The following is a 23,286-nucleotide window of genomic DNA, read 5'->3' as shown; positions in this document are numbered from 1 at the left end:
TGAAACGCGGCGTTGTTATACAACACGTCGTCCTTGAAACGCATAATCGTTGCCCAGCGCCTTACGTCGGCCTCGCAATCTCTCGTATTGCGCCTCTTTCCTTTCTTTTTGCAGAGCAATGTTTACCAACGCATCCAACGCCAATGACTTCTGTTGTCATCGGCTACTAAGCCAGCTTGTAACCTAATCAGTACGCTACTTCCATTCTACAATGTCAATTCCTACTCTACATTTACCAAATATTGATAAATAACAAAATCGGGCGATCGTTCGTAATTTATTTCCTAACCCTCTTCCTTCTTCGTTTCAGACCTTGCACCTGGGTCGTTTGCATAATAACACGCTATAATTTCACCTATGTCCGTTACGGTTTCGATGACCTTCGAATTTAATCTCCACCGTGCACGTTTTCTCTCGACGTTCTCCAACGATCGACGACGAGCTTGTATTTTAAATGACGCGTCATCGCCTGTGCAATAAACGCGGCATCGAAGTCTCCGGGCGCTACGTCGCGACTTCGCGATGCGATTCTGGAAAACGCATCGTAGAAACTTAATACCAGTCGAAGTATTCGCGAATTGCACTTTAACCTCGACTCCCAAGACAATATTCCACCAGTAAACATAGTATTTCTTCGGTAACCGTGCACTTTGACATTCGTAAATTAACGACGGACGAAAGAGAAGAGATCATCGGCCGTAACGAAATTGTCATAAACAAATCCGTGACGCGTATCCGGTGTCCATGAATTGCAAATGAGCGCGTAACGCGTTGCAAATTTATATTTCAGGTACGAGCCTTTTAAATACCGGGTGAGTACGAGAAAAATAAACCGTTCGGGCTCCGAAGTAACGCTCGTAAAATAGCGGCGCGAAGCGTTTAAATCTTAAAATAAACTTTAATACCCGCTAAACGACTCGTCGCGAGTCGACGCAAAATTGTTTTCGAGTATTCCCTACTCGTGGTGCCTTCGGCTAGGAACCGTTTTCCACCGTGTAACGTCTGGATGCCGCGAAACTTCAACGATAGCTGTTCCTGCGCGATGTTGGAAGCCGATGGAAATATTTCGAGTAAACAAACTTGCTAATGCACCAACGACGAAAACACTGGTGTCATTCATGCGTGCTGTGACGTCACGACGCTCGTTTGCTTTTGCATTAACCCGATGCATACCTCGCGAGCTAAGTACCCTCGAACGACTCGTCGAATTTCGCGCCAAGATCTTTGTACTTTCTTCTGAAATTGTAGAAGATTGTAGTCGATTTCTATTTTGATAATTAATTACACGATTAAATACCGTTTGGAGTCTCTAAAATATTCACTGTATGTTAGGCTCTAATGCAATTCCAAGTAAATTTAATACATTTCAAGATGGCAGTGATATTCGAGTACAGTTTGGTGTCTCTAAAATCTTCCCACCACTCGATTAAAAATTTTCCACGATCATTATCTCGTCACGACTCCGACGCGGTTCCAAATTCGTGGTCCCCCCAGGCACAGATAAATATTCTTTCCAGATATACGGGGGACAGTTTCTGCTAATGGAGGGCGTAACAACGAAGTCGTAACGTTTGCTCGTAATTCGGTCGACAACCCGCGAGCGAATTCCAGCGCGTCTAATGAAACGTACGAAATACTGCGACCCCGGGGCACGTTCAATTTGCGTAGGAGCGTGCGCCGCACGGTGGTTGCTCGTTAAATATTGCGCCAGGGGTGGCGTTCGCGGTGTCCAAGATGGGGGCCCGGGTGAATTACCTTCCGCGTTGCTCGAATCACTTTTCCCTTTTATTCGTTAAAAACGATACCTTCTCTGTTCCGCATGAGTATTTATCGTTTACGAGGCCTGACCCCCGAGTTTTCATTTCCCGTTTAATGGGACACGACGCGGTCATCGCGGCTGACACCGCGCCCGTAGCTTATTCCATGTGACGGTACGCGATCGATTCCTACATTCACGTGCAAGAAGGGGTCAAACGATCGATGTTTATTCAGGAAGAAAGATATTTCGTATCCGCGTTATTAATTATTTTTCATTTTCACGGTTTCGACGCGCGGGGCTATAAATTTCACGGGGCACGCGCGTTTAACTGCCCATAATTGTCCAACGCGTATTAACGGGGTGAGCGTACGCGTGTTTTACTATACTATTGTCTTCCGCGACTCGGTAACAAAATCGTCAGGATCGTTTTGCGCTTGTCATCGACACGACGAAACCGATCGTTTCCTGTATAATTAAACGGCGTATCTCTCGCGATCTTCCTCGTCGTTCCGTACCGAAATATTGCGTTCTATCGCGACTAATAAATCGGCACCGCGCCCGTTCAATGCCGCCGTCTTCTTTAAGCAGGATCATTTCCACCCCATACGTCTTCGTTACGAATCGGTTATGGCTCGTTCGTTAACGCGACCGGTGCGCCGGTTTTCACGCTTCGCGGCGACAAAATAACCAACCGGGGGCCCCGTGATTGCGTTGCTTGTGCTCCCAGTCGCGGGGTAGCTCGCATTATCGCCGCGTCGTGGAATATAGAGCCGCCTAAACGCCGACGTCCGAAACACCGGCGCATTTTTCACACGATGATCCAATTTAACACGGCGCTGGGAAGCTCGTGATCGAACGACGTTGCAACCCTTGGCGATATAAATTAGCTCGAGACGCGATTAAATAAAAAAAAGTGAAATATTTCACCCCCCTGGTTCGAAGAAGAATTTTGGATCCGTGACCAGAAAAATATCCAATCATCTAAAAATAGGCGTTCCCTCTCGCAGACACCGTATCTAATAAACAAGCCTCGCGAGTCACGCTATCGTGGATCTTTACGCTTTAAATCTACCTCGACGTGTAAAAAACCGTTCTGGATTACGTTTTATCGAGACGGCCGGGCGTACGCTTCTCGTGGAACGGACTGTACGTAACCGTGGCGTACCCCCGGTACGCGTCCAATTTAAATTTTTACGCGTTATTACAAGTTGCGCGCGAAATTGGGCCTCGACCCGTTAATTATCGCGATAAAAAAGGAAAACGTACTTCCTCGAAGCCCGTCGGAGGCTCGAACGTGCATCAATTATTCGGTCGAATCGAAGGGAGGACCAACCGGTCCTCCGTCCACGCGCTTTGGTCCTTTTTTCGCGTCCGCTCGCGTTCCGCGTCGAGCGAGCAATTGCGCCATACATCACGCTCGCGCGATATTCGCCATTATAATGGGGCGGTTAGGCGCGTCAGGCTCATGGCGTTCCGCCTTTTATTGCTCGTTCGGGCTCCTCTTCGCCTTTTTCTCTTTTCTGGTGCTTCTCCCGATCGTTGCTTCTTCTCTACTTTGTTCGCGACGGTTAGGCAAGAATGTTTTAATTGCCGTCGCGCTGCTAGCCGGGCTGGATAAAAGCTACGGGGGAATAAGAATGCGCCGGACAATAGGTAATACATCGAAGCAAAGTTGCTGGCTCGCGGGTGTTGTCGAAGATGTCTGCCGTGCACGGTGCTACCGGGGTTTGTTATTAGCGAGGAAAACAATTGAACTCAATAGGGATGGATACGCGAGACGATCTATCTATTTTTTTAAAAAATATAACATTTGACGCCTTCTTTACTGGTCCACTTATAATTTAGCAACCAAACAAATATTATTATAATAGTTAACTGAAACTTTGGCATAGAACTTCAACAGATCATTAGGTTAGATCATTAGGCTACTATTGTTTATGCGTTTCTCACTTTAAAGATGTCGCTACTGTCTCGTACTAGGTGCTGTCCGGTTTCACGGGAACTCCCCCTATATTTAACTGTAAAACGAAACCTAGCGTTTTAAAAAATACTCCATTATTGTAGAATAATACATTGTTTATGGCACAACGTGCATCGTAAAATTGCTGACGCGAGGTCAGATGCGGTTACGCACTGTGGTTATGAATACCTGTACTTTTTATACGCATCGTTTATAAAACTATTCGAAAAATCGGGAGGATATTTTTCTTCGGTTCCCTTCGACCAGGAAGAAATTAAATCCAAATTCTTCGCATATCTTCTTGATTTTACGATATAGAATTATTATCAATTTAAAGAAAATTAATTTTAATATACCAGAAAATGGAAGAATTAGAAACAGTCTTACAATTACAAGGATGTATCAAGGTTACTCGAATTTTCTAAAAAATATAGATCTTCCTATATGTAGAATTTTCTTAAATTATGAAAATACTGGAGCATGAAAATGATACGTCCAGACAACGAAAAATTTCTTCAAAATTTCTTGATTATCGTCTTACTTTATGACATATAATTACTCTATTAAATTCGCCAATATCTGTCATAAATCATTATTAATTTGACAGAATAAATTTAAAAATTTTGGAAAACGAAAGAATTAGTAGCAGTGGTACAACTGCAAGGTCGTGTCAAGGTCACTCGAATTTTCTGAAGAACATAGATCTTTCTATACGTATTTTCTTAGATCACGACATAGATTACAAATTGAAAATTTTAACGATCAAAATTCTTTCGAGTCACGTAAACGTAATGCAACGCCCGTTAGGCCGTGCCTGTTCGACATTGGCCGATTTCCGAGCATTTTGTTTCCCGCCTGCTTTTCCCTCGCTTGGAAAATCCCGGCACGTCGCGGCGCGATACTTTTTTGGCTAGAACATTCAAATTTCACGGAGTGGCCAGATATAGCGGGATTACGTCGGTCGTGCGATAGCGCGGATTAACATTCACCCCGGCGATCGTGCGAGGTATTTCGATAATTCGACAGAGACGTGTCGTCGATCGTGATCGGCGAGCGAATTCGCGAAACGAGGTGAGCAGTGTGTCGAACCGATGTCCCACGGGACATCGATGTCACAGGACCTCCTCTTCCTCTCTCACCCGTGATCACATAACGTAGCCCCTCGCACATACTTAATGAAAGGAATCTCTGAGAATGAACGACCGGCTCACGAACGATTATTCTCCGCGAATACGACGGATCGAAGTTCTCGTCACGATCCGCCGATTTCTTTCGTTTTGAGTGCTCCACGGTTCTCGCCACTTACGGACAAGATCGAAAATCTTTTTGCTTTCGGCGATCCGGAGACGTCGACGACCGGTTCCGAACGCAAAAAATACAATATCGAACGGAGACGCGTTCCATATGCATGCTTGTATATTCGAAATCATAGTTCTCGAGACGAAACCACTCGAGTCGAGTCTCTTGGACATCATTGGGTATCTTCATCTTGTGCATTTGTTTCTATTTTTTAAAAATCATTTTGGAAAGGATACCGATCGATCGATGCGTTCATAAGTGTGTTTCATACGAGTACAATTATTTCTATATTTGGTTTTTGAAACATCTATACAATTGCATATCGTTTTCCATGGATTACACATAACAATAGCGTGACCAACGCGTAACAGAAATTTAAGTAGTAATCTCGAGATGTGAAATAATTACAAGCAGATTTTCAATACCGGTTGTACGACGCCTTTGTACTCGTTAAAAAATCGGCGTGCACACTGTCGAATGATATAGTCGAAGATATATAGACGAAATTAAGATTACTATCTTGATACACGAAACGCAAATTATCCGTGCGTGAAGCACAATGTAACAAGATTTGCATTAAAAAGCCAGTTTCTTTTATGCACCATAAACGGTGACAGATAAATCTTGTAATGTAATAAATTAATGGAATATAAATTGTGGTCGGTACGAGCAATAAATTGCAACGTAATAACTGACCGCGTTTTAATATATTACTCGAAACGGTTATTTATAGAATATGTATATCAATATTATATATACGCGATAAAGGACACTTCGCGATCCGTCTTTAAATTATCGGTCATCGCGGTTCTGACAAACGTGTAATTTACTTGGTAGATTAAAAGTTTGCCTACGTGTTTATTATTTAACTTTTACTCGAGAAAACCTGCTTTTTCTTCCAAGTTCAGCGGTCTTCTATTTCAAAGAAATAAATCCCGGAAATATTACGAGTTGTCGCTCTGGTTGCACGACTAGTTCCGAGGGAGATCCCTAGATTGAGGGCGTCAGTTTCATCCTGGGAATATTGTATATCACTAAACGCGTATGCACATAGTATTAGAGTCTAATTTATGATTCGAAAATTTTTATTATTGTTCCACGATCGCTATATAATTCACATGCAGTCCTGTTTCTCGATTCCAGCGTCAATCTAGAGTCGTAATTGCTTATGGAACTCGATCATGATAGGAAAAATTCATTGTGGAACCGATGCAAGTTCCTATTTTTGGATGTTGGTTGTTATAAAAGGGGTGTAAGAGGTTGGTTACCGTAAAAACTGTATTTTTCTTTGGATGACTATTTATTTGTTATATTCGTGGATCAAAGAAAGGGTGCAATTGCTCATCGACGTTCTCGAGTCGCTTGCATATCCGGTACGAACAAAAATGGACACCATTTTTATGATAGACAACTCATATTGCAATTCTTTTCTTTCATAAATCGAAGTCGATTCTATTTTATATTCGTGGATCATAGAAAGGGTGCAATTGCTCATCCACGTTCTTGAGTCGCTTGTATATCCGGTACAAACAAAAATGGACACCATTTTTATGATATACAACTCATATTGCAATTCTTTTCTTTCATAAATCGAAGTCGATTGTATCATGCACTTCGTCGAAATATCGTTGAATTCAATAATTCTAATTCGAACCTAAATAAAATGGACCTCCACTTTCCCCAATGGCTGGCTCATATCTTTATTCTTTTCTTTCGTCAACCATATTAATCGAAAGTAACGTCGACTCTCGATAAACAAACAAAACTGGACCGTGTTCGTAATGCGTTACAATCGGAAAAAATGTTGCAGTCGAAGCTCCTCGCGATCCATACTCGACGCCCAATCGCGATGGACGCGCCGTGCGCCCGGGGGATCCACGCCGCTCGAGGTTGGCAATTAATCGAATAATGGCACGAAAATAGCCGGGCATCCGTGATTTTTCCCGCGCGTGGGAGGTCGTCGACCCTTAGGCGAATGTGCGCGGTTGGTATCACCGCGCGAGAATGTCGAATGGAATTACGTCAAGGGAAATATCCTACTCTTGGCGCGTTTACCGTTCCGCGTTCGACTCCGGCCGCCTCTCTTCTCCTCCATCTCCCTAAGAGAGAGAACTCAAAGGTTACAAACGCACTGACCCATGCGTGTCACCGTTATTCCCATTGATTTTTTTCTCTCTCCCACCGCCGTGAGGTCCCTCTGTCTCCGTCTCCTCTTACAGCACGAAAATCCTCGTTCGAGGAGGAATCGAGCCACCGAGCAGCTCCTCCCGCGCGTCACGTATCGTCGACCGTGGCCTCGGAAACGGCCCCGTCGAACGAGCTGCACGAGACGAGGCGTACCTACCGCGGCTATTGGTCTACAATGCCTCGAATCGTGCCGTCATTATCTTATGTGGTACATGGGAAGCTGCGGTCAGGAGTTTTCCAGAGAAAGCTGACGCGATTCCTCCCCTCTCGTCGACATTTGCATGATTGACGGGGAACCCGTCGATCCGGCGCCTCGGCCACCAGCTGGACCAACGGGCCCCTAGAATACTCGAGCATGGGCCTGTTCGAGCGCTTCTGATTCTAAGAATTCGTATTTTTTTAATCGAACGATATCTACGAATGGACCAGTAGCGACATCTGTCGAAAAGCAACACTTAACGAGCTCAATCTGCACGCTAAATGAAACAATACAATGTTATATACCCTAATTAAAGAAAGAATAAATGCAGTAGGTGCGCTTGCCAGCAGAGGGCCACGCTCAACATTTCTCTCTCGCAAGTACTCGACTCGACAGTGCCATGCAACTATATATTTCTTAAAAAAGTGAAACTTCCGAAACGCCTAACCCTCCTCGAACTTAATAATGGCCTCTGAATGCTTCCTTCCGACCAAGACTAACCGGGAATCCCCTAAACCACTGCGCAGATAACTCCAATTTTTCCTGACATAAATCAACGGAGTGTTTGCACCCCGTTAACGGGGCCTCTTTACGCGCCGTTAAATCGCAGGTTCGGAATTTCCGCCCCGTCGACGAGACGGTGGTGAAATCGGCGAAAAGGACCTTCCCGGAGATTTCGAGGGAGTCTCGAAGTCGAAGTCACCCTCGACGTTATCGGGCCGTAGCAACCCCCCGCCAGGAACGTCACCCTGGATCGATCGACGTCTCGCAGCACGCGGCGAATAAATATCCATTTCGGTCTGGCGGCCGTTTATGAATCATACAGATCGCGTCGAGCCCTCGCGAGCCACTCTCCTTCGTCTCGCGCCCGTCAAATTGAATCTTAATACACCCCCGCAGGCCCTGCCGTGTTTCGATCCACCTTCGAGGATGTTATCCGCCGGAGAAAATGGGGGATGTCAGGCCCCTAACGAGATAATCGCTCTCGGGCTTATCTTCCTCGGTTAATGGACGACAGCTGCGGCGAAAATGGCGACGCTGACTAACTGTTCCCCGGGACGGAACTAGTTTACGAACGACTTACTTCTCGAACAAGGGGACGACAGTTTGGAGAGGCTTAGAAAAGTTGGAGACTGTGACAATTTTCCGTTGAGGTCCCTCGAACCGATAAGTCTCTGGTATTAATTCTTGAAAGACGGGATCGTGTTTTGGGATCGTTTAAAATGAGGGGAGCATTTCGTGTACTCGGTCTGCGATACTCGTTTCAACTTTTACCCTTGGTGGTGTATTGTTAACGTGGTCTACCCTTAGAATTCCGTTTGAATGAATCAGATGTGTGTTTTTCGTCTACCTTAGACGCTAGAGGGCTATGCTCTCTCACAAGTGATCGATTCATTTAACATCTAAGGCAAAGCCTGCTAGGGTTGCCTTACTGATGAGTTCACTGGCAGGTTCAGAACGAAAAACACACCTGTTTCCTTCTGGTATTTTGTTCATTAGTCATTTCTTCTATGCATATAAGCCGCCACAAGTGGTTAACCGAAAAGGAGTGTATAATGTCGAATGAATACTTGTGAGAGAGAGTAGGCCTCTGCTGGCGAGTACTGGAAAGTGTCTCGCCACGATACCTTTGGATTGCAATTGCTTAAGGCCTCGTATTTTCGAAAACTATTCTAACCAAACTAAAAGAAGAGGTTACGCAATGGCCTACGAGAGATTCCAAAACGTTCCTTCCACTCTTCGTGTTTCGATTACGTCATTGTCCCACGTTTTAGAAATGATCGTTCCAGGGAATATCGGTCGCCGAGGCGGCGCGCAGATTCGTATAAATTACAGCGCCGCGTGAGCATCCTTGGGCATATATGCAGTTTCTGTTCGCGGAGGAACATCTTCCGGACCATCTACAAGGCCGCCATTCTCCCACAGCGATCGCGGGGTACCGTTAACCCCGGCGAGTTTCGCTGGTCGAGGACGGAAACATCCATTAACATTAATAAGAAGAAACGATCCGTTGGTGGTCCAGCGGGGCGCAGAGAGAAACGACCCGATCCTCGTTGCGTTTCGAGCGCGTTAGAAACGAACCACCCAGCGGAGGGGAAACACCTCGAATCGTCACGACGGATACGTCGAAGGCCAGCTTTTTCCACGGCCGTTGAACAAACATCGGATGGGATACCCTCGATGCATATCAATAACAGAAGAGGCGACGCCGAAGACAGTCGGGTAAACTTGACTTCGTCGTGACTTCGCAACCCGGCCGTGTCACGAACTTGTACTTCTCGTCGAATGAATAATCGGGATCGGATAAGGATCTCTCTCGGGGAGCGTAAAATTCTGTGTCCAAGACCCCGGGAGAGTGGTGGTGTTGGTTTTCGATGATTCTGCGTTACACGGACTCTCGCGAGCTAGCTTCGCTAGTCCTTTTGTCGATTCGACTCCATATCTTTCGCACGGACACGGGCGAAGTTTTATCGGAATAACGGAGAACCGATACGGCACTCTACTCGCGATATTTATTCGAATTTAGTGCCTCGGAACTTTGGAGAAATTTGTAAATCGAAAATTTTGTACCGTCGATCGTAAAAGTCAGTTCACGTTTTCGAGAAACGCCCGCGAATGGGAGAGGATCGTGGTTTCTACGCGATTGTAAAAATTTGAGATTCGAGCGGACGGTAGATAATACGAGGAGAAATCCTCCTCGCGACTAAACCGTACAGCATCATTCGTACACAGGGGAAAATAGTACATTTTTGACATCGGATTTTATGGTTACGAGCACTCGTATTTCCTCCGCAGAAACCAAAGCGCATAAATTACCGACAACAGACGCGCACACAGACGCAGACACGAGAACCGGAGCAGTTTTAAAAATTCTGTCGGTAACGAGTTTTCATATTTATGGATTTATGTTAACGAGTTCGCATACACATCCTTTCAAGGAACCAAAACAGGTATCCTAGGAACCTAGAACGAAGTAACTGTTCTGAAAAAGAACGTCGGCGAGCCTGCAGAATGCAGTCATTAATATATTATTCTGCCTTTGATTGCTACGAATGTCTTGACTTTAATTATACGAACGCCCAACGGAAAATGAACGACCGTGGATGACGTTCGATACCAAATGTTTCTCGTAGCCTTCGTTAATCCGCGATATCCTCAAGGTTGCACCGTACGAATTGTTCGGACCGTTCCTTCGATATTCCAGACTATTTCCTTTCGAAGGATCCATCCAAATATCTTTTTAACAAATTAAATTAGGAGTACGGAGTGTAAATGTGGCGTCACAGGATTTTTCTCGTCGTCTCTTTCCCAATTCCAGCCGGGTAAACGCTGGACAGAGGACGTCCGTGGATTTAAACGAGTACAGACTCCGTGCGCGTTGTCATGCGGACCCCGCGAGTCCGTGACTTTACGCACGACCACCCCGTAGCCAGCGAAAGCCTCGATGTGCCTCAAGTTTCGAACGTTTCGATATTTTATTCATTAACAAGGCTCAGAATTACACTCAATAGTTCCCAATTTCAAATGCAAGAATTAGAATTAGAATTAAATTACAAGAATTTTATTTCATCTTTCTGGAGGGGAATTAGAATTCTTTAGACGTTTCAAGTCTTGTTTGGGAACATTCATTAAAATTGTATTTTAGAGTTTGAGATGGTAAAAACAAAACTTAAAATCGAAGTACAGTTTTGTGTTCCCTGTTTAAATTATTCCCAAGCATCAGTCGCAGTTCGACGACCGATGCAAATTTATTTGAGTGGTCTTGGGTACTGTTCAAAATTTTATGGCGTTCCGTGGATTCGAGTAACGTTCGATTCGAAATTGTTTGGAAACTCGAAGGAGGAGGCCCAACGCCCATCGCTAACGGGGGTCCTACCCCCTCCAGGCGATGGAACGAGAAGAGCGAGACACGCTCACGCACGCTTACGCAGGCACGCACGCACGCCTCGTGAGAACGGCGCTCGTGCGTTCCCTCGATTCTATTGGCGCCACGCCGCAAACTTGGTGAGTGTGCAAGAGGACGAGGTGGGGGGAGAGAAGGGAGAGAAAGAACGCGACAAATTTCCGTGCTGCTCGTCGCGTATTCCATTGTCCAAGGATACCAGTCGAGCTGGAGAGCCGGACGCATGGGAATAAGGGAAAATGTGCCCCCCGATCGACTGGAACTCGAAATCCCCGACTACGTGGCCATTCCGTCGATACTTACAGTATAAACGCTAGTATAAATTTTTTTTTTATTATAAAAATCACTTCCAAACTTCTCCATTTAAAAGAACGAACATTGTTACTTCGTTCGATGAGTATGGAAATTTATTACATTTGAAAAACCCATTATTTGTTTGCGTTGAAGTGAATGAATCTTTAAAATTGACCCAGTCAATTATAGAGTTTGGATGACTATTTAGTAACCCATCCACGATAACCTTCGACTCTCTTTTTCACCGACGATGGTAGTCATCTTTCTTTTCATAATCACTGTTCATTACCATTCATCATTTCTATTTCGAAGCATTTCCAGAAAGTCTTTCCTAATCGTCCGGTAACTAAGAACCGAGGTCATACTCTCCGAGCTAGACACTCCAGTATACGGCGCGTTTCTAAAATAGCATAGCGAAATTTACAAAAAAAAAAAAAAAGAAACAGTTCCGATAAGCGTGAGTTTGCAAATTTTCTTGTTCCCCCGAGATAAAGCCAATTCGTTAGTATATTGGTAGCCCGTCGTAATTGCACAGCTAAGCGCAAGAAACGTTCATAATGGCCCCCATCAACGGAGGCATTCACACGTAGCGTCAATGCGCGTCTTCCACCGTTTAAAAATATTCGACTTGTTTCTAATCACGTTGCGTGCACGTTCAATAGGGTATTTGTAATTCTCCATTTTATACTCGTCGAAAATAAGCGATCTTGACGTTTCAGATAAGGTGTTAAATCCTCGAGCGATCAAGCGACATCCAGATCGTATTTAATTTATACCAAGCTTCAAGATCGATCTTCGCGAAAACAAAGCACCCTTTCTTTTCTTATTTCATCGCGCGGAATCATCCCTCGCTAAGAAAGCGTATTATTCGCGGATTGGATTATTCCAACGATCGCAACCCCAGTCGGGGAACTTAAGCCCGTGGTGGGTTTCGTCCTCCATACTTTTCGAACGGGGGAAGAACCACCAAGCTGATACGGTATAAATGGCGTCTCGAATCAGCGCGCAGTCGGTCGTACGGTTGGATTACGCGTCAGGTAAAGGATGAGTGTCGGCGGATCGTCGATCGTCGCTGATAAAGCCGATTCGAAGCCGCGATAAGAGGGAACGAGGCCCTTCTTGCCTCGGGGATCGTGAACGCGCCTGACGCGTCTAACGAACGCGGCATTAGCCGGGGATTATTGATAAGTTCAACGGCAGCTGATATACTGTAATCCCGGGACAAATTTATGCCTCCGTAACAGGATAGCCACGAGACGCGGCGCGCGGCTCTTCCACCAAGGAACGATTGTAAAACACGCACTAAACGAGTTCCTTCGTTGCGTCATGTTCCCGGTGACATCGGTTCCTGGCCCGAGGAATCGAGATTACGTTTCGGCCGGGTCTGATTTATCGAGCCCCGGTTAACAGTGGCGTAGCCAGAACCACAGACGAGCAGACCTTCGCCAAAATACGCGTGGTTTGCATTTCGAAACATCAAAATCCTCCAATCCATCCAGAAGTTATGATATTTTAAAGATACGCATTTAGTAGAATATTCCTGGTCAGACATCATAGTTTCGGTAAAGAATTTTTTTCTCGAAAGTGCGAAAAGGATTTCGGGGGTATCTGTATTCACCAAAAATGATCGTAATAGACCCCTTCAAACACAAATAATTTTTTTAGAACGATTTGAAACTTTTCAATTTCGCCGAAAAATTTGCCCTATTCGAATTTTTTTCTCGAAAGTGAGTAGGATTTCGGGGGTATCTGTATTCACCAAAAATGATCGTAATAGACCCCCTCAACCGAAAATAATTTTGTTAGAACGATTTGAAACTTTTCAATTTCGCCCGAAAAATTTGTCCTATTCGAATTTTTTTCTCGAAAATGAGTAGGATTTTGGGGGTATGTGTATTCACCAAAAGTGATCGTAATAGACCCCCTCAACCACAAATAATTTTTTTAGAACGATTTAAAACTTTTCAATTTGTCCCGAAAAATTTGTCCTATTCGAATTTTTTTCTCGAAGGTGCGTAGGATTTCGAGGGTATGTGTATTCACCAAAAATGATTGCAATTGCCCCTCGAAACCGGGAATAATTTTTTCGAGATAATTAAATTCAATTTACTTTGTCGTGTCCGTCCACTACCCTCTGTTTCTACTTGCGACCACGAATTAATTACTTTTCCAAAATTCCACGTCCTGTTTGCTATCGATTCAATCAGAATGTAAATTTTTAACATCTTTTCTCGTTTCTAAGTTTGGTACGAAGTCTCTTCGCGAAGACTGTTCAAGCATCGAACGAACCCGAGTTAATATAATTGGTTTTGCTGAACAATTTGTACACAATGTTCGATAATATCTTGTCTTCCTTAACGGGAGATTCGCGAGTCAATCTTACGTCAATTACTTGAGCAATCAATTGTACATATTATTGGAAGAAGTTCCATTAGATGTACGTCCCGTGTGGTTTATGCATGACGGTGCACCGGCACATTTCAGCCGAGTAGCCAGACAGTTCTTGAATAAACGATTTTCTAACAGATGGATAGGTCGTACAAGATCTATCGCCTGTCCTGCTCGTTCCCTAGATTTAAATCCGTCCGGGATTTTTATTTTCAGGACCGCACGAACACATTTGTTTATTCATCGCATCCATCATCGGAGAGCCTGACAACGAATTCGATAATGCTCGTACGGAGTGCAGGTATCGAATAACATCCAACAAGACTTAAAATAACATAGCATTCGAGTTTGGTGGAAATTTTTCCCTGGGGGCCGTGTCAAAGTTTCGATAAAATTTATAATCCAGGTGTCACATTTTATTTCCAATCTCTAAATCTCTTCTGGACCTTCTATGATGCAACTTCAAAGATTTTACTAAAAATAGATACTTGCAATTGTAATATACAATCCAACGCTGTCTGTTTTTCGCGCTCGCCAACAGGGGGCTACGCTCAACCTCTCATTCTCACAAGCGCTCGATCGACCATCTATTCCTATACATACCCTTCTCGACTGATGCAGTCCTCTCTCGTTTTCTTTCCTCCTGCTATCTCACACACTTCCTCCATACAGAATAAACAAAAATAGAAACTCCATTTCTCAATATATTCTGAATTTCGAAAGTGTTACAAAATTATTAATACTCAAAAATCTAAATCATTTGGAAGAGACGAGACCCCAGGAATTACCTTCGATTTCCGGGGGAATATTTCTTGGCTTCGAAGATTCCTCGAGTCTCTCAGAGTCCCCACGGAGAGTCGTTCCATCGATACGGGTCAACATAATTCCCCGGCAACGTCGGTTCGAGACCCGAAGAGAGAGAGACAGAGACGGACAAAAGAAGGAGAGAAAAAAAAAAAGAAAAGAGAGGAGGCAGAGGGGAGGAACAATTCAAGCAGGTGCTCGCGATTCCCATGGCCTCAGCAGACGATTACAGCCGATTACCGCCTACACGTAGAACGACGCCCGACGTTGGTCGATCGATCACGTAAGCGGCTAGCTCGCGTCCCGCATACCAACTGGCATTATTTATTTATATTGACCAGCTGGTCAATTCGTTCACACGTGATGGAATTGCCCGCGCGAGGATTGAATGCCTTACCGGGTTCCCTTCGTCGCGTTGGCTGAGTTGGCTACATCCAACGCCGTAAGTCCGCTCGCTGGTCGATCGCATGCCTCGACTATTACTATTTAGCGTCCGACGTCCATTCAGACCGCGACGCGTATAGACGGGATGCAGCTACTTTACATCCATCGAAACGCGCGCGCGAATGGTTTCGACGGTGTACGAGGCTTTGTCGAACACCGCGTCACGGGCCCGCGACGTGTTTAATAGGCGTACAAACATCGACGCGCGTGTTAACGGCCACTGTTACCAACCCGGGCGACACGACGGAAAGAAATATCGAAACCAGAAGACCTCGAACAGGTTCATATCGACGACAGAAGACTAGGAGAAATCGGTTAAAATCTTAGGGAATTTTTTTGTTTGGTTAAAATACTCGCCAGAGAGAGAGTAAAATATTTGAGTTGACTCCAGTCTAATTGCTGTCATAATTAATTTTCTTTCACTCATAGCTTAGGGTACAGGGAACATGAATCTTTCAATTTTTAGTCTAGCATTTACCCCAAATTGGATCGTATTTTTATTTATATTGTTAGAGTGCTTAGATTTAAGAATGCCAAAGATGGCTGAACGATGGATGAGTCGTGTGGGAAATAATCGAGGTGGGTGAAGATTATTTAGGAACACGGACGTCGACATGTTCCTCTGTTCCGTGCACAGGACGAGTGAAAGGATCACGATTTTTGTTTGTTCGTCAGGCTCGTAAAGGAGGACCCGAAGTGTCCAAGTTACACGACATTCATACCAGAACTTAGTACACAGGTACGACAGTCGGTGAAACAGGTAGACGTGTTTCAGTGTCTGAACGCTGTCATCCATCTCCTATTCACTCGTCTCTGACAAGGGGATTTCCTGAAGGAAGGTAACTGGATTCAATTCCATCCGACGGGATTCGAACCCTTGCATAAATTAACACGTTGACTGTCATACGTATTCAATTAGATACCACGGACGTGGGTCACACGACCGCGTGTATCAATTTCAAAACACATTTCTCATTTGTCGCCATTTGCATATGAACCGGGGGAACACTGCGTTTACTCTATACGATGCACTGTGAACTGTCCACTCGACTGAAGATTCTCGACCCACTTGCTTCCTTCATTTTCATTAAATCTAACTACAAATATTTTAAAACGTACCACGAACTTAATATTTCGATCATTAAGAAGATACTGGACACTTCAAAATAAAAATTTACCCTAACTTTAGTCTTACATATCTTGGAAACTATTTTACGAGGAAAATAACTTTACCACCGAATTAAATATATAAAATTTATTTTCGTGTGTAGTCTTGCATGGTGTGGGCGTAAATATACACGTGCATATTTTGGAAAGCAAATATGCAAGACCTTTGTACCCGACAGTCTAATTTTCCAACAGCCTATGCATGAGTTCTTTGTAGTCAAAGGATTAAGGACGTTAACTTGGAATATTCATGCATACAGTCTGGTAATTAAGTATGGTAATTTTGGGAGCTGGCAAGATCTATTCCGAAGGGTGCCATAAGGAGAGAGGAATGCTTCCTGAATCTGCTTGCACAGCCAGGAAGATAATTCCCGGATTAAAGGGAATGCAGTACTGTGTGTACAGGGAATATGTACGATCGAGTAATCTTTGTTTAGCCATGTCTTATTAGTTATCTGTCAGAGACAAATGCAAAGTCAATGGCATCTTAACATTCTAATTGAATAGAATAACTCGCAATGAGAATACGACTAGTGCTGTTAAATGCAAGAAAAATCGCTATTTTTTATTTTCTCATTCAATCTTGCACAGTGTGAAGAATATCCTACGAAAGTTTCATCGAGAATCTCTCAAAATCGACGAAGTTACATTTAAAACGGTTGACTTAAAGTGCCAAAATAAAAATGGCGCCGCAGTCTGCGCGCGCAGCTCTCGATCCGTTCCAGGCGAGGACGTTGCGACTGTTAATTACGCGCGTCTCGCGGCAAAGGGGTTAATCGAGAACGACGGATAATTATGAGTGCACGAGACAAGGTCCACGGGCTTTTCTCGCGTCTGACGAGAATAGTTAACGAGACTGGCTCGCCGTGGCCAACACTCCGGGCGCACGCGCGACCGGAAGAGCCATGTCCGCCGGTTCCCTTGGAACCCCGTAGCGAGAGGAAGCGTGCGAGAGAGGGGCGGGGGAGGGGAAAGCGGAGGAGGGAGGCAAGAGTGGGCGATCGAAGGAGGAAGAAAACGAAAAACGCGCGCGCCGCGGCACATTGTTCATTCAGGAGGCGAGCGCCGCGGCCATAAGTCATAGATTAGATTCAGATCGCTTTGAGCCATTGTATGCGTATCGTACGGGAGACAATGCCCCAGTGAATCAAGCCTACGATCGCGAAAGCCCGGGGAATCCCTGTCGACGTGGTCGTACCCGTGGCCGCGGGGCCCCGCAAGTAATTGTCCGAAGGACGCCGGGGGTAGGAAATCTTTGAAAGAGACGGCAAGAATTCCAGCGCCAGCGTCTATCTGGGAGAGATACGCGGCACCGTGGAAGGCGATTCTATTACTCGGCGCGACGACAGCGCCATCTTTTTGAAAGCTTCGACGCTCCTTTGGCTCCCCGGGACTACGGGGTCGTATTTCAATTTTTAGGTTAGAATAGACACGTTGGTTCCTGTGGGAGAGATGGAAAAAGAGAGTAAGGCATCATAGAAATATTGGGAGTCGGTCGAGCGCTTGCGAGAGAGACAAAAGCGTAGCCCTCTGGTGGCTAGTACGGAAGGCGATGAACCCCACATTGATGGACCTAGGAATAACGTTCTTCCGTGTGGATGAACGTTGAAAAGACGATCGTTGGTATTAAGATTTTCGGGAGAAATGGCGTGATCGTTAGGCGAGACACCCCGTATAGAGGCACATCCGCGAATCAGGCATCAACTATCGGTTTCAGCGTCGGCTGGCGCGTTAACAGATCACGGAACGGAAGGGCCAAGCGTACCAGTTTCCCGTTGACGAGTACGTAGCCGGCTTCCGTCGGCGGAGTTGGGTAGAACCACTACCACGACGCCGCTGGAAGAAGTCAACGGCACGACAATATGCATTTAGCCGGCGAAGTATTACCTAACACACGCCGCGAGATTGGATCTCTTTACGCAGACAGAGAAGAGGACGACTGGATGACTTCCTACATAGATAAGAATCACCACGGACGAGTATCCTCTTTAAGCGACGAGGTCGCCGGTTCTCTATACCCGCCATTATGCAATTCCGTGAATTCATCCGGACGCGTATCGATGTCCTGCTCGTCTTTCGCGGCCAGTGTACCTGCTGTCCTGTAACTGTGCCTGCGATACGCTCGTCGATCGTTCGAGGACAGCCCGGAACGCGTGCTCTCCGTGGCTTCCTCGGCTGGTGGAACAAACGGATTACTCTCGAGGATGGTGGTTGCGTTCATAGAAACTAGGATTCGAGGAGTTCAGGGGACTTCAACCCCTTAAAAAATAATTCGTTGATCGAACGTCGACTTAACTTAGGTCAACTTCTGTGTCTTTCAAGGAAAATGATCCTAATCCTACTCCAAAGCCTTAAAGATCTGTTTTGCAATTGTAGCTCGTTCGCATTTAAACTCTGTCCAAGTTCAATATTAGTCACATTAGCGTTGAGTGTAATGATTTTGTTGTCTAACTTGTGACTGATTTATTCTCGTGAAATATTCTCCAAGTCATAGACTTTCAGGAAATATAGCAAACGCAACGAAAAATCAATTTCTTAAGATTCTGGTCCAGAGTAGCTTCTTAAGTCGAAAGTGAGGTATCCTTGGACCAAAGTACCATCCCGATCGCGATTGTATCGCGCGTACGGTCGTTACTGCTTGACCACCGTGTACATCGAACAGTCCCGTCGACTCCGCGAAGAGACATGTTCCCCGAAAGAGCGGAGCTTTCAGCACGAATCCGGCGGGGGGGCGCGCGCGATTACCGCATTCGCGCAGTACGTCTTCTGCATTTCGTAACCCAGACGAGGCTGGAGCGCTCCGACGAATACAGAAAACGCATCCGAGTGACCGGAGGGTTAGGAACCTCGTCCGGGAATCGTTGCGCATCGCAGCGTCTGTCCGCGTCGACGTCTCTTACGCAACACTTCGGAAATGGAACGCGTGGGATCCGACCACGAAGAAGAACGAGAACAGACGCTGCAGACTTTAGTAAGAGATCCGCTGCAATTAATCAAGGATACTCTCGAACGATGTCAAGGCCACAGCGTGGGCGTTGCTGACCTCCGGAAAATCTAAGCTCGTCCTAGATAAATAACAGCACTCTGTCTCTTTCGTCTTGCGTAGGAAATGATCTCGAAGTTCAGAAGCAACTTGCATTCGTAAAGGTTACAGTTTCATTCGGTTTGAGTGGGTTTGGCGAAGTTTGAAAGCGAAATTATCGCTGAGTATCTGGTATATTGGATGAGGATATCAATATTGTGTATAATTGATATTACAAATCTAATCGAAACATTGAAGTTAGAATAAGGCAAACACGGTACTAAAGTAGGCGAATTAATTTGCTCGATTCTCGAAAAATATATCGTGCTTCGTGACGCTCGAACAATGCTGATTTCGAAGCTGATTTTTCTGCTCGGAAACCGACGACCACGCGCTGGAACTTCGCGAAGACTGGAGGTCAATGATTCTTAAGCGTCATTTCGTAAGAACTCGTGGAACAGATGGGAGCTGATCGAGCTACAATTTCGAGACTGCACGAGATCAGTAGCGTAGTCAGAAGGGAATCTAACCTTTCAAAATTATAAAGTGTTTCAAAATTTGTAATCAGAGAATAATCATTAAAAATAGGATACAATGTTGGTACACCAAACGAGACCCTATTATCAACTTCTAGGATGTTTGCAACACGGTTTCCACGCAGTCTGACGCGAAATATACGGCGTGACTCCATTGCAGGGGGTTAAAAAAAATTAATCGACCCACTTTATCCGACCCAATCCACTTCGTACCACTCCGAACGGCGGAGAAAGGAAACTTCGTACGCGTAAATTCGCCAAGTGGAAAAAACAAGGTTGGATGGAACGACCCTACCCGGGTCTAACGGTCCCTCGACTCCACTAATTTTTCCCCCGTCCCGAGGAACGAGGGCGATCCGCCGTTTATAGCCCACCCGCGAGGATCGAAAGTCGTCCAGTCGTAGTCGGGTACATCTGGCTCGTGGCCAGCTGACTTCGCGATAGAGCGTACAACTACACCCACGACTGGTCTCGTACACGTGCAACGACCTCGTGATCTTGAACTTGTCGTAAGTCGTCGATCAGGCGGGCTCTGGTCCCCTAAAATTGTTCCCTATTTTTTAAAATTAAACTCACGTTTGGAGAAATGGAGTTCTATGTTAAATTCTTTAAATTGGCGTCAGACAAATGTCACGGTACAGACAGATATTAAATGATATCATAACTTAAATTGTTAGAATGTTTCCACTTATTGATATATTTTACATTTCAAGTTGTTAATAAATACGACTTATGTAGGATATCTAAAAGTGTTACTGCAAGTTCTAGTAAAATTTTGCACTTGGTAATTCATCATATTCATTTCATTTAATCTCTCTTCACTTCTTCTCATTTTCTTGGTATTAGGTAAGGGTGATAATTTCAGAGTCATTTTGTAAATATTATCAGCAAAGCTAGTAGATGGCTGCACGTCTAATATCTCCTCGTCTATTTCTCTAGGATCATCAGGTCCCATCGTAGAAGTAAAATTTTGCAGTTCCTTATTTCTTCACGTGGAATATTTGTCATTTCACCTGCATAATCAGTGTCTGAGAATATATTCCCACCCAGAGGATAAATTCCAGTATATTTAAACTAAAATCGACTCGATACTCGAAGGGGGTGAGTTAAAATTCGGAGGCGGCAGACAAGAAAGAAAGTGGAGGAAGTAAAAGAAGAAGAAGAGCAAGGGTTCACGTTGGTAAAGAAAAGGGGGGAAGAAAGCGGCAGACACGCGCGATTTTAATTGCTACCAGGAAACTGGCGGCTGTCGGACCGACAACACATGCGGTCCTTCATGCGTGTCAGGATCATGGCCGGATCTACGCGCAAGTGCTTGCCTCGGTGTGTTCCTAGCCTCCGTCGAAACTAGCCGCGGCAGGCTAGATTTCAGATTCACGGGAGGACGCGTGCGCGGATCCTTTATGGCGGCGTACGCCGGTCGTTTTCTCTCTCTTCGACTTTATGCTCCCGTCGGACAAGTGCAGCCTCGCGGCGTACGCGATTACGTGCTCCTATAAACGTAATGCACGGCCGACCGTTGATACCCAGGCGCGGTTGGACGACCTCGCGCTCCGATTCGTTTCGTTCGATCGAGATAAACGGCACCGACCTCTTGATTCCGCTCCCTGGCCAACGATAATGAGCACACCAGGTCGACGAGCGTTTCGAAGCTTTTCCAACGAGAGAAACGCAACTTTCGATAGAAAACGAAGGCAGATAACCCTGGGTGCTCATTGTTTTACTCCATCGAGATGGTGATTTGTGGCATTGGATTAAACTCGCGTAAACGAGTCGAGAGAGGAAGGCCCACATTTGCCTTCTCGTAAGGTACATACATAGCAATCATACTAAAAAGTTAAATGAAACTAAGAATTTTTCGATCTATTATATTTTATGATGGTGCATCATAAAGTAACATGGACTTTTGAATTTTCCTACAGGCCTCTGCTGAGGACTGATGACCACTCCTGATACATCTGACAACGCATAACGATTCCTAGTGACTTCTGCCTGCCTCTGCTCGCCTCTGCTGACCGCTGCTGACCACTCCTGATACTTCTAACAACGTGTAACGATTACGACTGGCTACTGTCAGCCTCTGCCAGCCTCTGCCAGCCTCTGCTGGCCCCTGCTGACCACCAATTATATTTCTGACAACGTATAACGATTACTACTGACTGCTGCCTGCCTCTGCTGGCCCCTGCTGACCGCTGCTGACCACTCCTGATACATCCAACAACGTGTAACGATTACGACTGGCTACTGTCAGCCTCTCCCAACCTCTACTGGCCTCTGCTGACCACCGCTTACATTTCTGACAACGCATAACGATTACTACGGACTTCTACCTGCCCCCGCTGGCTTCTACTGACCGCTGCTGACCACTCCTGATACTTCTAACAACGTATAACGATTACAACTGGCTACTGTCAGCCTCTGCCAGCCTCTGCTGGTCTCTGCTGACCACCGCTTATATTTCTGACAACGTATACCGATTCCTACTGACTTCTGCTGGCCTCTGCTGGCCTCTGCTTGCCCCTGCTGGACTCTGCATGCCCCTGCATCCCTATGCATCCCTCTACATCCCTCTGCTGACCACTGCTGACCACTGTTAGCCTTTGTTAACAACTTCTGACAATATATATATGTACTAAAGCTTTGTATAATGTAAATCTATGACAATAAATGATATAATTCCAAAGAATTCTATGTGTTCTCGTCATTTTTACCTTTCTCTTCCTCTCCAAATCACTGCCTTAGTCTTAAGAGACCGTTTTTCCGGTTAAAATTGAATTCCCGAAGTATCCAGCTCTCGTACTTGCTGCGAAAATCAAAAATTAACTTTTAAATTTTTTTTCTTTAACCGTCACTCTCGTACCTGTTGGCGAAATCGAGAATTCATTTTTTTCGTCAAATAATTTTTGCTCGAAAATTTCGCCGATTTCCCAAAAAGTCCTGAAACAACTGGAAAGCCCTGAAACAGCTGGAAAGTCCTGAAACAGCTGGAAAGACCTGAAACAACTTGGAAAGCCCTGAAACAGCTGGGAAGTCCTGAAACAACGAAAAAGCCCCGGAACAGCTTGGAAAGCCCTGAAACAATTGGAAAGTCCTGGAACAGCTTGAAAGCCCTGAAACAGCTGGAAAGCCCTGAAACAGCTAGAAAGCCCTGAAACAGCTGGAAAGCCCTGAAACAGCTGGGAAGTCCTGGAATTTCTTGGAGACCCTGAATTTTTAGCAATGTTCTGAGTTTCAGGACTTCTTAGTGGGTTCAGGGAAACCAAGGAGTTTCAGGGAGTCTTATAACTAAGGTAATGATTTGGAGAGGAAAAGAAAGGTAAAAA

This window comes from Colletes gigas, unplaced genomic scaffold (genome assembly GCF_013123115.1).
Source record: "Colletes gigas isolate AHSC1104 unplaced genomic scaffold, ASM1312311v1 Colletes_gigas_Sc00011, whole genome shotgun sequence".
In the NCBI taxonomy this organism is placed as follows: domain Eukaryota; kingdom Metazoa; phylum Arthropoda; class Insecta; order Hymenoptera; family Colletidae; genus Colletes; species Colletes gigas.
The sequence above is the reverse complement of the archived record's forward strand: the minus strand, read 5'-3'. Positions refer to the sequence as shown.